Here is a 14934-nt window from a genome sequence, read left to right on the forward strand (position 1 = left end):
GGCAAGAGAACATAGCATCAGCATATATAGAAACTAGCTCTTGGAAGATGGGAACTGAGCTGACCATGAACTAAACCTAACGCACAACTAGCAGTGGCCGGGTAGCATGCCTACGTTGATTCTAGATGCCCAGCACCAGCCGGAGGACTAAATAATGCTAGCAGAGGAAAATATTAGTCCTAGCTCACCTCTAGAGAAATACCCCGAAAGGAGACAGAGGCCCCCCACATGTATTGGCGGTGAATTAAGATGAAATAACAAACGTAGTATGAAAATAGGTTTAGCAAATTTAAGGTCCACTTACTACATAGCAGAAGACAGAAAGGACACTTTCATGGTCAGCTGAAAACCCTATCAAAATACCATCCAGGAATTACTTTAAAACTCTGGCATTAACTCATAACACCAGAGTGGCAATTCCTGTTCACAAGAGCTTTCCAGACACAGTAACGAAACTACAGCTGTGAACTGGAACAAAAATGCAAAAACAAACATGGACAAGAGTCCAACTTATCTAGTAGTTGTCTAGGAGCAGGAACAAGCACAGAGAGGCTTCTGATAACATTGTTGACCGGCAAGCAACTAACAGAGCAGCAAGGTTATATAGCGACTCCCACATCTTGATGGGAACAGGTGAACAGAGAAGATGAAAACACCAGTTCAATTCCACCAGTAGCCACCGGGGGAGCCCAGAATCAAAATTCACAACAGTACCCCCCCCTCAAGGAGGGGGCACCGAACCCTCACCAGAACCACCAGGGCGATCAGGATGGGCCCTATGAAAGGCACGAACCAGATCAGAGGCATGAACATCAGATGCATTCACCCATGAATTATCCTCCTGGCCGTATCCCTTCCACTTGACCAGATACTGGAGTCTCCGTCTGGAAACACGAGAGTCTAAGATTTTCTCCACAACGTACTCCAACTCACCCTCAACCAACACCGGAGCAGGAGGCTCAACGGAAGGCACAACCGGTACCTCATACCTGCGCAATAATGACCGATGAAAAACGTTATGAATAGAGAAGGATGCAGGGAGGTCCAAACGGAAGGAAACAGGGTTAAGAATCTCCAATATCTTATACGGGCCGATGAACCGAGGCTTAAACTTAGGAGAAGAGACCCTCATAGGGACAAAACGAGAAGACAACCACACCAAATCCCCAACACAAAGCCGAGGACCAACACGACGGTGGCGGTTGGCAAAAAGCTGAGTCTTCTCCTGGGACAACCTCAAATTGTCCACCACCTGCCCCCAGATCTGATGCAATCTCTCCACCACAGCATCCACTCCAGGACAATCCGAAGATTCCACCTGACCAGAGGAAAATCGAGGATGAAACCCCGAATTACAGAAAAACGGGGACACCAAAGTGGCAGAGCTGGCCCGATTATTGAGAGCGAACTCTGCCAATGGCAAAAAAGCAACCCAATCATCCTGGTCAGCAGACACAAAACACCTCAGATATGTCTCCAGGGTCTGATTAGTCCGCTCGGTCTGGCCATTCGTCTGAGGATGGAAAGCGGACGAAAAAGATAAATCTATGCCCATCCTAGCACAGAATGCCCGCCAAAATCTAGACACGAATTGGGTCCCTCTGTCAGAAATGATATTCTCAGGAATACCATGCAAACGAACAACATTTTGAAAAAACAGAGGAACCAACTCGGAAGAAGAAGGCAACTTGGGCAGAGGAACCAAATGGACCATCTTAGAGAAACGGTCACACACCACCCAGATGACAGACATCTTCTGAGAAACAGGCAGATCTGAAATAAAATCCATCGAGATGTGCGTCCAAGGCCTCTTAGGAATGGGCAAGGGCAACAATAATCCACTAGCCCGAGAGCAACAAGGCTTGGCCCGAGCACAAACGTCACAAGACTGCACAAAGCCTCGCACATCTCGTGACAGGGAAGGCCACCAGAAGGACCTTGCCACCAAATCCCTGGTACCAAAAATGCCAGGATGACCTGCCAACGCAGAAGAATGAACCTCAGAGATGACTCTACTGGTCCAATCATCAGGAACAAACAGTTTATCAGGTGGGCAACGATCCGGTCTATCCGCCTGAAACTCCTGCAAGGCCCGCCGCAGGTCTGGAGAAACGGCTGACAATACCACTCCATCCTTAAGGATACCTGTGGGCTCAGAGTTACCAGGCGAGTCAGGCTCAAAACTCCTAGAAAGGGCATCCGCCTTAACATTCTTAGAACCCGGTAGGTATGACACCACAAAATTAAACCGAGAGAAAAATAATGACCAGCGCGCCTGTCTAGGATTCAGGCGCCTGGCGGTCTCAAGATAAATCAAGTTTTTGTGGTCAGTCAATACCACCACCTGATGTCTGGCCCCCTCAAGCCAATGGCGCCACTCCTCAAAAGCCCACTTCATGGCCAAAAGCTCCCGATTCCCAACATCATAATTCCGCTCAGCGGGCGAAAATTTACGGGAAAAGAAGGCACAAGGCCTCATCACGGAGCAGTCAGAACTTTTCTGCGACAACACTGCCCCAGCTCCGATCTCAGAAGCGTCGACCTCAACCTGAAAAGGTAGAGCAACATCAGGCTGACGCAACACAGGGGCAGAGGAAAAACGGCGCTTAAGCTCCCGAAAGGCCTCCACAGCGTCAGGGGACCAATCAGCAACATCAGCACCCTTCTTAGTCAAATCGGTCAATGGCTTAGCAATAGCCGAAAAACCAGCAATAAATCGACGATAAAAGTTAGCAAAGCCCAAAAATTTCTGAAGACTCTTAAGAGAAGAGGGCTGCGTCCAATCACAAATAGCTTGAACCTTGACAGGATCCATTTCAATGGAAGAGGGAGAAAAAATATATCCCAAAAAGGAAATCCTCTGTACCCCAAAAACACACTTAGAACCCTTCACACACAAAGAATTAGACCGCAAAACCTGGAAAACCCTCCTGACTTGCTGGACATGAGAGTCCCAGTCATCCGAAAAAATCAGAATATCATCCAGATACACAATCATAAATTTATCCAAATAATCGCAAAAAATATCATGCATAAAGGACTGGAAAACTGACGGAGCATTTGAAAGACCAAAAGGCATCACTAAATACTCAAAGTGGCCCTCGGGCGTATTAAATGCGGTTTTCCACTCATCCCCCTGTCTGATTCGCACCAAATTATACGCCCCACGAAGGTCAATCTTAGAGAACCACTTGGCCCCCTTTATGCGAGCAAACAAATCAGTCAGCAACGGCAATGGGTATTGATATTTTACAGTGATTTTATTCAAAAGCCGATAATCGATACATGGTCTCAAAGAGCCGTCTTTTTTTGACACAAAGAAAAAACCGGCTCCTAAGGGAGATGACGATGGACGAATATGTCCCTTTTCCAAGGACTCCTTTATATATTCTCGCATAGCAGCATGTTCAGGCACAGACAGATTAAATAAACGACCCTTTGGGTATTTACTACCCGGGATTAAATCTATGGCACAATCGCACTCTCGGTGCGGAGGTAATGAACCAAGCTTGGATTCTTCAAAGACGTCACGATAGTCAGACAGGAACTCAGGAATTTCAGAGGGAATAGATGATGAAATGGAAACCACAGGTACATCCCCATGAGCCCCCTTACATCCCCAGCTCAACACAGACATAGCTCTCCAGTCGAGGACTGGGTTGTGAGATTGCAGCCAAGGCAATCCTAGCACCAAATCATCATGTAGATTATACAGCACCAGAAAGCGAATAATCTCCTGGTGATCCGGATTAATACGCATAGTTACTTGTGTCCAGTATTGTGGTTTATTATTAGCCAATGGGGTGGAGTCAATCCCCTTCAGAGGAATAAGAGTCTCCAAAGGCTCTAAATCATACCCACAGCGTTTGGCAAAGGACCAATCCATAAGACTCAAAGCGGCGCCAGAGTCGACATAGGCGTCCGTGGTAATAGATGACAAAGAGCAAATCAAGGTCACAGATAGAATAAACTTAGACGGTAAGGTGCAAATGGAAACAGATTTATCAAGCTTTTTAGTGCGCTTAGAGCATGCTGATATAACATGAGTAGAATCACCACAATAGAAACACAACCCATTTTTCCGTCTAAAATTCTGCCGCTCGCTTCGGGACAGAATTCTATCACACTGCATACTCTCTGGCGACTTCTCAGTGGACACCGCCAGATGGTGCACTGGTTTGCGCTCCCGCAAACGCCTATCGATCTGAATAGCCATTGTCATGGACTCATTCAGACCCGCAGGCACAGGGAACCCCACCATAACATCCTTAATGGCATCAGAGAGACCCTCTCTGAAAGTCGCCGCCAGGGCGCACTCATTCCACTGAGTAAGCACAGACCATTTACGGAATCTTTGACAGTAAATTTCCGCTTCATCTTGCCCCTGAGATAGGGACATCAAAGTTTTTTCTGCCTGAAGCTCCAAATGAGGTTCGTCATAAAGCAACCCCAAGGCCAGAAAAAACGCATCCACATTGAGCAACGCAGGATCCCCTGGTGTCAATGAAAAAGCCCAGTCTTGAGGGTCGCCCCGGAGCAAGGAAATCACAATCCTGACCTGCTGTGCAGGGTCTCCGGCAGAGCGAAATTTCAGGGACAAAAATAATTTGCAATTATTTCGAAAATTCTGAAACCCAGATCTATTCCCCGAGAAAAATTCCGGCCAAGGAATTCTCGGCTCAGATACAGGTGCATGACAAACAAAGTCTTGCAAATTTTGTACCTTCGTGGCGAGATTATTCAAACCTGCAGTTACACTCTGAAGATCCATTACAAACAGGTGGACACAGAGCCATTCAAGGGTTAAGAGGAGGTAAGAAGCAGCTAGACAGCAATTAAGGGCTAGGCAGCAAAACTCTGAGGGGAAAAAAAAAAAAAAAAAAAAAAATTCCCTTAAACACTTCTTTTTCTCCTGCTTCAGCCCAAACAATTAACACTTTGTGGGCCGGTCAAACTGTCATGTTCTCAATGGCAAGAGAACATAGCATCAGCATATATAGAAACTAGCTCTTGGAAGATGGGAACTGAGCTGACCATGAACTAAACCTAACGCACAACTAGCAGTGGCCGGGTAGCATGCCTACGTTGATTCTAGATGCCCAGCACCAGCCGGAGGACTAAATAATGCTAGCAGAGGAAAATATTAGTCCTAGCTCACCTCTAGAGAAATACCCCGAAAGGAGACAGAGGCCCCCCACATGTATTGGCGGTGAATTAAGATGAAATAACAAACGTAGTATGAAAATAGGTTTAGCAAATTTAAGGTCCACTTACTACATAGCAGAAGACAGAAAGGACACTTTCATGGTCAGCTGAAAACCCTATCAAAATACCATCCAGGAATTACTTTAAAACTCTGGCATTAACTCATAACACCAGAGTGGCAATTCCTGTTCACAAGAGCTTTCCAGACACAGTAACGAAACTACAGCTGTGAACTGGAACAAAAATGCAAAAACAAACATGGACAAGAGTCCAACTTATCTAGTAGTTGTCTAGGAGCAGGAACAAGCACAGAGAGGCTTCTGATAACATTGTTGACCGGCAAGCAACTAACAGAGCAGCAAGGTTATATAGCGACTCCCACATCTTGATGGGAACAGGTGAACAGAGAAGATGAAAACACCAGTTCAATTCCACCAGTAGCCACCGGGGGAGCCCAGAATCCAAATTCACAACAATACCTGCTCCTGTGAACCTGTGTGGTGATCCTGCTACTCAGCTCTGAGTTCCTGCTGCATACACCAGTTTCCAGTAATCCTTCATCTGCTGCTCGTGTTTACTTCCATCTGCATTTGCTGGACATGTAAGCTGTTGCTGCTCTGCAAAAACCTGAGACTATTACCCAGGCCTCCCTGGTTGTGCTAAGATATTATTTGAACTGCCTTATAAGCATATCTATCTGTGTTTGGACTAAGACAAGGACTTATTTGTGTCAAGTATCCTCAAGAATAACTGTGCTTCATAGACTTTCTGTGTGTTTGCATTTTCCTCTGAAGTTCCCTATAGACTGCTAAGCTGCGTTTAATATTTACACCAAGTGATGTGGACTTGAGTTTCTCTCTGCACCTATTTGAATCACCGTGTGATAATATAGACTTTACCACTTATAAAACTGTGTCCTGTAGTTGTCTTGTTCCACACAAAGAGTCTCCTGAGTTATCCCCTATAATTATTACACAGGATTGCAATGATACTAAGGATTATTGAAGATTAAATAACATACAAAATTAGTGACCAAAATATGAAGCTGTAGATATTGGTGACACAGAGGTCACGGGGACGACATAGAACCTAGGAGTGATTATAGGAAGTGTCCGGTGCGACAAACAGGAAGGTCCACGATAACGTGAGAGGCCGGAGCAAGACAAGAAAAGTGCAATGGAGACCAAAGTACGGGACCGTGTGATGGGGAGTAAGAAAAGGAAACTGGAATGCAAAATTAATTAGAGTGGAGGTGAAGGGAGGTGTGCGGTGGAGGCGAAGGGAGTTGTGTGGTGGAGGTGTAGGGAGGTGTGCGGTGGTGGTGAAGGGAGGTGTGTGGTGGAGGTGAAGGGACGTGTGCGGTGGAGGTGAAGGGAGGTGTGCGGTGGAGGCGAAGGGAGTTGTGTGGTGGAGGTGAAGGGAGGTGTGCGGTGAAGGTGAAGGGAGTTGTGCGGTGGAGGCGAAGGGAGTTGTGCAGTGGAGGTGAAGGGAGGTGTGCGGTGGAGGTGAAGGGAGGTGTGCGGTGAAGTTGATTGAAGGTGTGTGGTGGAGGTGAAGGGAGGTGTGTGGTGGAGGTGAAGGGAGGTGTGCGGTGGAGGTGAAGGGAGTTGTGTGTTGGAGGTGAAGGGAGGTGTGCAGTGGAGGTGAAGGGAGTTGTGTGGTGGAAGTGAAGGGAGGTGCGGTGGAGGTGAAGGGAAGTGTGTGGTGGAGGTGAAGGGAGGTGTGTGGTGGAGGTGAAGGGAGGTGTGCAGTGGAGGTGAAGGGAGGTGTGCAGTGGAGGTGAAGGGAATTGTGTGGTGGAAGTGAAGGGAGGTGCAGTGGAGGTGAAGGGAGTTGTGTGGTGGAGGTGAAGGGAGTTGTGTGGTGGAGGTGAAGGGAGTTGTGTGTTGGAGGTGAAGGGAGGTTTGTGGTGGAGGTGAAGGGAGGTGTGCGGTGGAGGTGAAGGGAGTTGTGTGGTGGAGGTGAAGGGAGTTGTGTGGTGGAGGTGAAGGGAGGTGTGCGGTGGAGGTGAAGGGAGGTGTGCGATGGAGGCGAAGGGAAGTGTGTGGTGAAGGTGAAGGGAGGTGTGCGGTGGAGGTTAAGGGTGGTGAAGGGAGTTGTGTGGTGGAGGTTAAGGGAGGAGTGCAGTGGAGGTGAAGGGAGTTGTGTGGTAGAGGTGAAGGGAGTTGTGCGGTTGAGGTGAAGGGAGTTGTGCGGTTGAGGTGAAGGGAGTTGTGCGGTTGAGGTGAAGGGAGGTGTGCGTTGGAGGTGAAGGGAGTTGTGTGGTGGAGGTGAAGGGAGGTGTGCGGTTGAGTTGAAGGGAGTTGTGTGGTGGAGTTGAAGGGAGGTGCGGTGGATGATGGAGGTGGTGGTACATTATATACAGGGGTGATGATGGGGGTGGTGGTACATTATATACAGGGGTGATAGGGGTGGTGGTACATTATATACAGGGGTGATGATGGAGGTGGTGGTACATTATATACAGGGGTGATGATGGAGGTGGTGGTACATTATATACAGGGATGATTATGGGGTGGTTGTACATTATATACAGGGGTGATGATGGGGGTGATTGTACATTATATACAGGGGTGATGATGGAGGTGTTGGTACATTATATACAGGGGTGATGATGGAGGTGGTTGTACATTATATACAGAGGTGATGATGGAGGTGGTGGTACATTATATACCGGGGTGATGATGGAGGTGGTGGTACATTATATACAGGGGTGATGATGGAGGTGGTGGTACATTATATACAGGGGTGATGATGGGGTGGTGGTACATTATATACAGGGGTGACGATGGAGGTGGTGGTACATTATATACAGGGGTGATGATGGGGGTGGTGATACATTATATACAGGGGTGATGATGGAGGTGGTGGTACATTATATACAGGGGTGATGATGGAGGTGGTGGTACATGATATACAGGGGTGATGATGGGGGTGGTGGTACATTATACACAGGGGTGATGATGGAGGTGGTGGTACATCTTGTAGATTGTGAGCCTTCGCGGGCAGGGTCCTCTCTCCTCCTGTACCAGTTATGACTTGTATTGTTTAAGATTATTGTACTTGTTTTTATTATGTATACCCTTCCTCACATGTAAAGCGCCATGGAATAAATGGCGCTATAACAATAAATAATAATAACAATAATAACATTATATACAGGGGTGATGATGGAGGTGGTTGTACATTATATACAGAGGTGATGATGGAGGTGGTGGTACATTATATACAGGGGTGATGATGGAGGTGGTTGTACATTATATACAGGGGTGATGATGGGGGTGGTTGTAGATTATATACAGGGGTGATGATGGAGGTGGTTGTACATTATATACAGGGGTGATGATGGAGGTGGTGGTACATTATATACAGGGGTGATGATGGGGGTGGTGGTACATTATATACAGGGGTGATGATGGGGGTGGTTGTACATTATATATAGGGGTGATGATGGAGGTGGTTGTACATTATATACAGGGGTGATGATGGAGGTGGTGGTACATTATATACAGGGGTGATGATGGGGGTGGTGGTACATTATATACAGGGGTGATGATGGGGGTGGTTGTACATTATATACAGGGGTGATGATGGAGGTGGTTGTACATTATATACAGGGGTGATGATGGAGGTGGTGGTACATTATATACAGGGGTGATGATGGGGGTGGTGGTACATTATATACAGGGGTGATGATGGGGGTGGTTGTACATTATATACAGGGGTGATGATGGAGGTGGTTGTCCATTATATACAGGGGTGATGATGGGGTTGTTGTACATTATATACAGGGGTGATGATGGAGGTGGTGGTACATTATATACAGGGGTGATGATGGGGGTGGTGGTACATTATATACAGGGGTGATGATGGGGGTGGTTGTACATTATATACAGGGGTGATGATGGAGGTGGTGGTACATTATATACAGGGGTGATGATGGAGGTGGTTGTACATTATATACAGGGGTGATGATGGGGGTGGTGGTACATTATATACAGAGGTGATGATGGAGGTGGTGGTACATTATATACAGGGGTGATGATGGAGATGGTTGTACATTATATACAGGGGTGATGATGGAGGTGGTTGTACATTATATACAAGGGTGATGATGGAGGTGATGGCACATTATATACAGGGGTGATGATGGAGGTGGTGGTACATTATATACAGAGGTGATGATGGGGATGGTTGTACATTATATACAGGGGTGATGATGGAGGTGGTAGTACATTATATACAGGGGTGATGATAGGGGTGGTGGTACATTATATACAGGGGTGATGATGGGGTGGTTGTACATTATATACAGGGGTGATGATGGAGGTGGTTGTACATTATATACAGGGGTGATGATGGAGGTGGTGGTACATTATATACAGGGGTGATGATGGAGGTCGTTGTACATTATATACAGGGGTGATGATGGGGGTGGTGGTACATTATATACAGGGGTGATGATGGAGGTGGTGGTACATTATATACAGGGGTGATGAAGGAGGTGGTTGTACATTATATACAGGGGTGATGATGGAGGTGGTTGTACATTATATACAAGGGTGATGATGGAGGTGGTGGTACATTATATACAGGGGTGATGATGGAGGTGGTTGTACATTATATACCGGGGTGATGATGGAGGTGGTGGTACATTATATACAGGGGTGATGATGGGGGTGGTGGTACATTATATACAGGGGTGATGATGGAGGTGGTGGTACATTATATACAGGGATGATGATGGGGTGGTGGTACATTATATACAGGGGTGATGATGGGGGTGGTGGTACATTATATACAGGGGTGATGATGGAGATGGTTGTACATTATATACAGGGGTGATGATGGAGGTGGTAGTACATTATATACAGGGGTGATGATAGGGGTGGTGGTACATTATATACAGGGGTGATGATGGGGTGGTTGTACATTATATACAGGGGTGATGATGGAGGTGGTGGTACATTATATACCGGGGTGATGATGGAGGTGGTGGTACATTATATACCGGGGTGATGATGGAGGTGGTTGTACATTATATACCGGGGTGATGATGGAGGTGGTGGTACATTATATACAGGGGTGATGATGGGGGTGGTGGTACATTATATACAGGGGTGATGATGGAGGTGGTGGTACATTATATACAGGGATGATGATGGGGTGGTGGTACATTATATACAGGGGTGATGATGGGGGTGGTGGTACATTATATACAGGGGTGATGATGGAGATGGTTGTACATTATATACAGGGGTGATGATGGGGTGGTTGTACATTATATACAAGGGTGATGATGGAGGTGGTGGTACATTATATACAGGGGTGATGATGGAGGTGGTGGTACATTATATACAGAGGTGATGATGGGGATGGTTGTACATTATATACAGGGGTGATGATGGAGGTGGTAGTACATTATATACAGGGGTGATGATAGGGGTGGTGGTACATTATATACAGGGGTGATGATGGAGGTGGTGGTACATTATATACCGGGGTGATGATGGAGGTGGTGGTACATTATATACCGGGGTGATGATGGAGGTGGTTGTACATTATATACCGGGGTGATGATGGAGGTGGTGGTACATTATATACAGGGGTGATGATGGGGGTGGTGGTACATTATATACAGGGGTGATGATGGAGGTGGTGGTACATTATATACAGGGATGATGATGGGGTGGTGGTACATTATATACAGGGGTGATGATGGGGGTGGTGGTACATTATATACCGGGGTGATGATGGGGGTGGTGGTACATTATATACAGGGGTGATGATGGAGGTGGTGGTACATTATATACAGGGATGATGATGGGGTGGTGGTACATTATATACAGGGGTGATGATGGGGGTGGTGGTACATTATATACCGGGGTGATGATGGGGGTGGTGGTACATTATATACAGGGATGATGATGGAGGAGGTGGTACATTATATACAGGGGTGATGATGGAGGAGGTGGTACATTATATACAGGGGTGATGATGGGGGTGGTGGTACATTATATACAGGGGTGATGATGGAGGTGGTGGTACATTATATACAGGGATGATGATGGGGTGGTGGTACATTATATACAGGGGTGATGATGGGGGTGGTGGTACATTATATACCGGGGTGATGATGGGGGTGGTGGTACATTATATACAGGGGTGATGATGGAGGTGGTGGTACATTATATACAGGGATGATGATGGGGTGGTGGTACATTATATACAGGGGTGATGATGGGGGTGGTGGTACATTATATACCGGGGTGATGATGGGGGTGGTGGTACATTATATACAGGGATGATGATGGAGGAGGTGGTACATTATATACAGGGGTGATGATGGAGGAGGTGGTACATTATATACAGGGGTGATGATGGAGGAGGTGGTACATTATATACAGGGGTGATGATGGAGGTGGTGGTACATTATATACCGGGGGTGGTCTTTCTCCTTGTTGCTAGGTTACCGCCTCGGCCCCCGCAGGTGACGCTGTAGGGGGCGGGGATTGTGGCTGCAGTGGAGGCTCCGGTGCCCGGTTTTGCCTCTTCCCCGCTCCGGTGCTGCTGTGGGATTGTGGCCGCTCCCGGGGGCGGATTTGTCCGGACCTTCCTTTCTCCGAGCCCCGGGCTCCGTCATCGTGTGACCTGAAGGAGCGTGGAGATGAGGCGGTGACTGCCGGAGCCAGGTGAGGAGCCTGGACCGCCCGCGGGTGAACGTGGGGCCCCGGTCTGGGCCCTACAAGGGCGAGTCACAGGGGCCCCAGTACCGGGCTCTGTATAGAAGAGATGTTTTATCTGTGCTGTTACATGGGGCTGCGAGTAGTATCTTACATTGTGCTGTTACATGGGACTGTGGGTAGTATCTACTACACTGTGGTGTTACATGGGACTGCGGGTAGTATCTACTGCACTGTGGTGTTACATGGGACTGCGGGTAGGATCTACTATACTGTGGTGTTACATGGGACTGCTGGTAGTATCTACTACACTGTCTGTGCTGTTAACATGGGACTGCAGGTAGTATCTTACATTGCGGTGTTATATGGGACTGCGGGTAGTATCTACTACACTGTGGTGTTACATGGGACTGCGGGTAGGATCTACTACATTGTGGTGTTACATGGGACTGCGGGTAGTATCTACTACACTGTGGTGTTACATGGGACTGCGGGTAGTTTCTACTACATTGTGGTGTTACATGGGACTGCGGGTAGTATCTACTACATTGTGGTGTTACATGGGACTGCTGGTAGTATCTACTACACTGTCTGTGCTGTTACATGGGACTGCAGGTAGTATCTTACATTGTGGTGTTATATGGGACTGCGTGTAGTATCTACTACACTGTGGTGTTACATGGGACTGCGGGTAGTATCTACTACACTGTGTCTGCTGTTACATGGGACTGTAGGTAGTATCTACTACACTGTGGTGTTACATGGGACTGCGGGTAGTATCTACTACATTGTCTGTGGTGTTACATGGGACTGCGGGTAGTATCTACTACACTGTGTCTGCTGTTACATGGGACTGCGGGTGGTATCTACTACACTGTCTGCTGTTACATGGGACTGTAGGTAGTATCTACTACACTGTTTGTGGTGTTACATGGGACTGCGGGTAGTATCTACTACATTGTCTGTGGTGTTACATGGGACTGCGGGTAGTATCTACTACACTGTCTGCTGTTACATGGGACTGCGGGTAGTATCTACTACACTGTGTCTGCTGTTACATGGGATTGTAGGTAGTATCTACTACACTGTTTGTGGTGTTACATGGGACTGCGGGTAGGATCTACTACATTGTCTGCTGTTACATGGGACTGCAGCTAGTATCTACTACATTGTGTCTGCTGTTACATGTGACTGCGGGTAGTATCTACTGCACTGTCTGCTGTTACATGGGACTGCGGGTAGTATCTACTACACTGTCTGCTGTTACATGGGACTGCAGGTAGCATGCACTACATTGCCTGTGCTCCGGTGAATACGTGGGGCTGTAGGTGCAGAGCACTGTTGCGTGTCTCCAGCTCTGCTACATCGGTCTCTGTCAGAGGGAGTAGTGGCGGATGCTGGAGGTTGTAGTGGCGGTCAGGAGCGCTCCCTTCCTGTGGAGCAGAGGTGCGGCAGTGACGGTACACAGAGGTGCGGAGCATTTGCTTTCTCCTTCCCCCAAGAACGTGCAGCAGATCCGTGGCTCGGCCATTGTTTGCCTTCTGGTCCAGCTGTGACGTGGTGGAGGCCACGGATTATGGGCTTGTCTGTGGGCAATGGGGGCTCTGTGAGGGGCGCTGCGGGGGCTGGTGAGGAGTGCGGTGTAGGGCGCTATGTAGGATGCTGTGATGGGACACTGGGAGGACGGTGAGGGGCGTTGTGTGTGGACAGTTTTTGGCGCTGTGTGGGGACACTTTTGGGGGCTGTGCAGGACCTCACTGCTGCTCTGCTGCCTCCCAGGGAACCTGCTGCCAGGAGCCCCAGAGCTAGTTTTCTAGCAGCGTGTACAATGTGAGGCCCGGAAGAATATGGAAGTGTCAGGCGTGGATTTCCTGGTTACAGGTGCATCACATACAGCGGGAATCACTGAGCAAATGCATTGGAAAAGCTGCGGCCATGACATAAAACTGTGGCTTGAAAGGGGCATTGGTACGAGGAGCTGTAAAATGCGCCAACTTTGATAACTGCGTGCATCGGCCATGAGAAGTGTAAGAGATAAATGCACCAAATGTCAGTGCGAGCCGGCGATGCCGCGTGGTCTGACGGTGGTGGTTGTTTCTGAGCAGTGGTCACTCCTGATCCGTCCCCCATGGCTTATGTCCTGTGATGTCCCTGTGGCCCCGGACTCTGTGACACTATGGAGCTATGAGCCGGCGATGCCGCGTGGTATGACGGTGGTGGTTGTTTCTGAGCAGTAGTCACTCCTGACCTGACTCCCGTGGTTTGTGTCCTGTGATGTCCCCGGTGGCCCAGGGCTCTGTGACACTATGGAGCTACGAGCCGGCGATGCCGCTTGGTCTGTGGAGGTTGTTTCTGAGCAGTGGTCACTCCTGATCCTTCCCCGTGGTTTGTGTCCTGTGATGTCCCCTGTGGCCCCGGGCTCTGTGACACTATGGATCTATGAGCCGGCGATGCCACATGGTCTGTGGTGGTTGTTTCTGAGCAGTGGTCACTCCTGACCTGTCTCCCGTGGTTTGTGCCCTGTGATGTCCCCGGTGGCCCCGGGCTCTGTGACACTATGGATCTACGAGCCGACGATGCCGCATGGTCTGTGGTGGTTGTTTCTGAGCAGTGGTCACTCCTGATCCTTCCCCGTGGTTTGTGTCCTGTGATGTCCCCTGTGGCCCCGGGCTCTGTGACACTATGGATCTATGAGCCGGCGATGCCACGTGGTCTGTGGTGGTTGTTTCTGAGCAGTGGTCACTCCTGATCCTTCCCCGTGGTTTGTGTCCTGTGATTTCCCCGTGGCCCCGGACTCTGTGACACTATGGAGCTAAGAGCCGGCGATGCCGCATGGTCTGTGGTGGTTGTTTCTGAGCAGTGGTCACTCCTGACCTGTCTCCCGTGGTTTGTGCCCTGTGATGTCCCCGGTGGCCCCGGGCTCTGTGACACTATGGATCTACGAGCCGACGATGCCGCATGGTCTGTGGTGGTTGTTTCCAAGCAGAGGTCACTCCTGATCCGTCCCCGTGGTTTGTGCCCTGTGATGTTCCCGTGGCCCCGGGCT

General features: G+C 48.6%; 1 protein-coding gene across 5 annotated transcripts in view; it reads left to right on the plus strand.

Annotated features, from left to right (window-relative positions):
• The first annotated feature begins 11674 nt into the window (after positions 1 to 11674).
• Positions 11675 to 14934, plus strand: part of ARHGAP32 (Rho GTPase activating protein 32) — a 217559-nt gene continuing 214299 nt past the window's right edge. For 4 of the 5 annotated variants that reach the window (XM_077249402.1, XM_077249407.1, XM_077249408.1 and 1 more), the window contains exon 1: positions 11726 to 11897. The gene's annotated coding sequence lies outside the window, so the exon portion shown is untranslated. Of the gene's footprint in view, positions 11898 to 14934 lie in introns of all 5 variants that reach the window. The other variant, XM_077249409.1, reaches the window with a different exon arrangement.

This window comes from Ranitomeya variabilis, chromosome 4, assembly GCF_051348905.1.
Source record: "Ranitomeya variabilis isolate aRanVar5 chromosome 4, aRanVar5.hap1, whole genome shotgun sequence".
Classification (NCBI taxonomy): Eukaryota; Metazoa; Chordata; class Amphibia; order Anura; family Dendrobatidae; genus Ranitomeya; species Ranitomeya variabilis.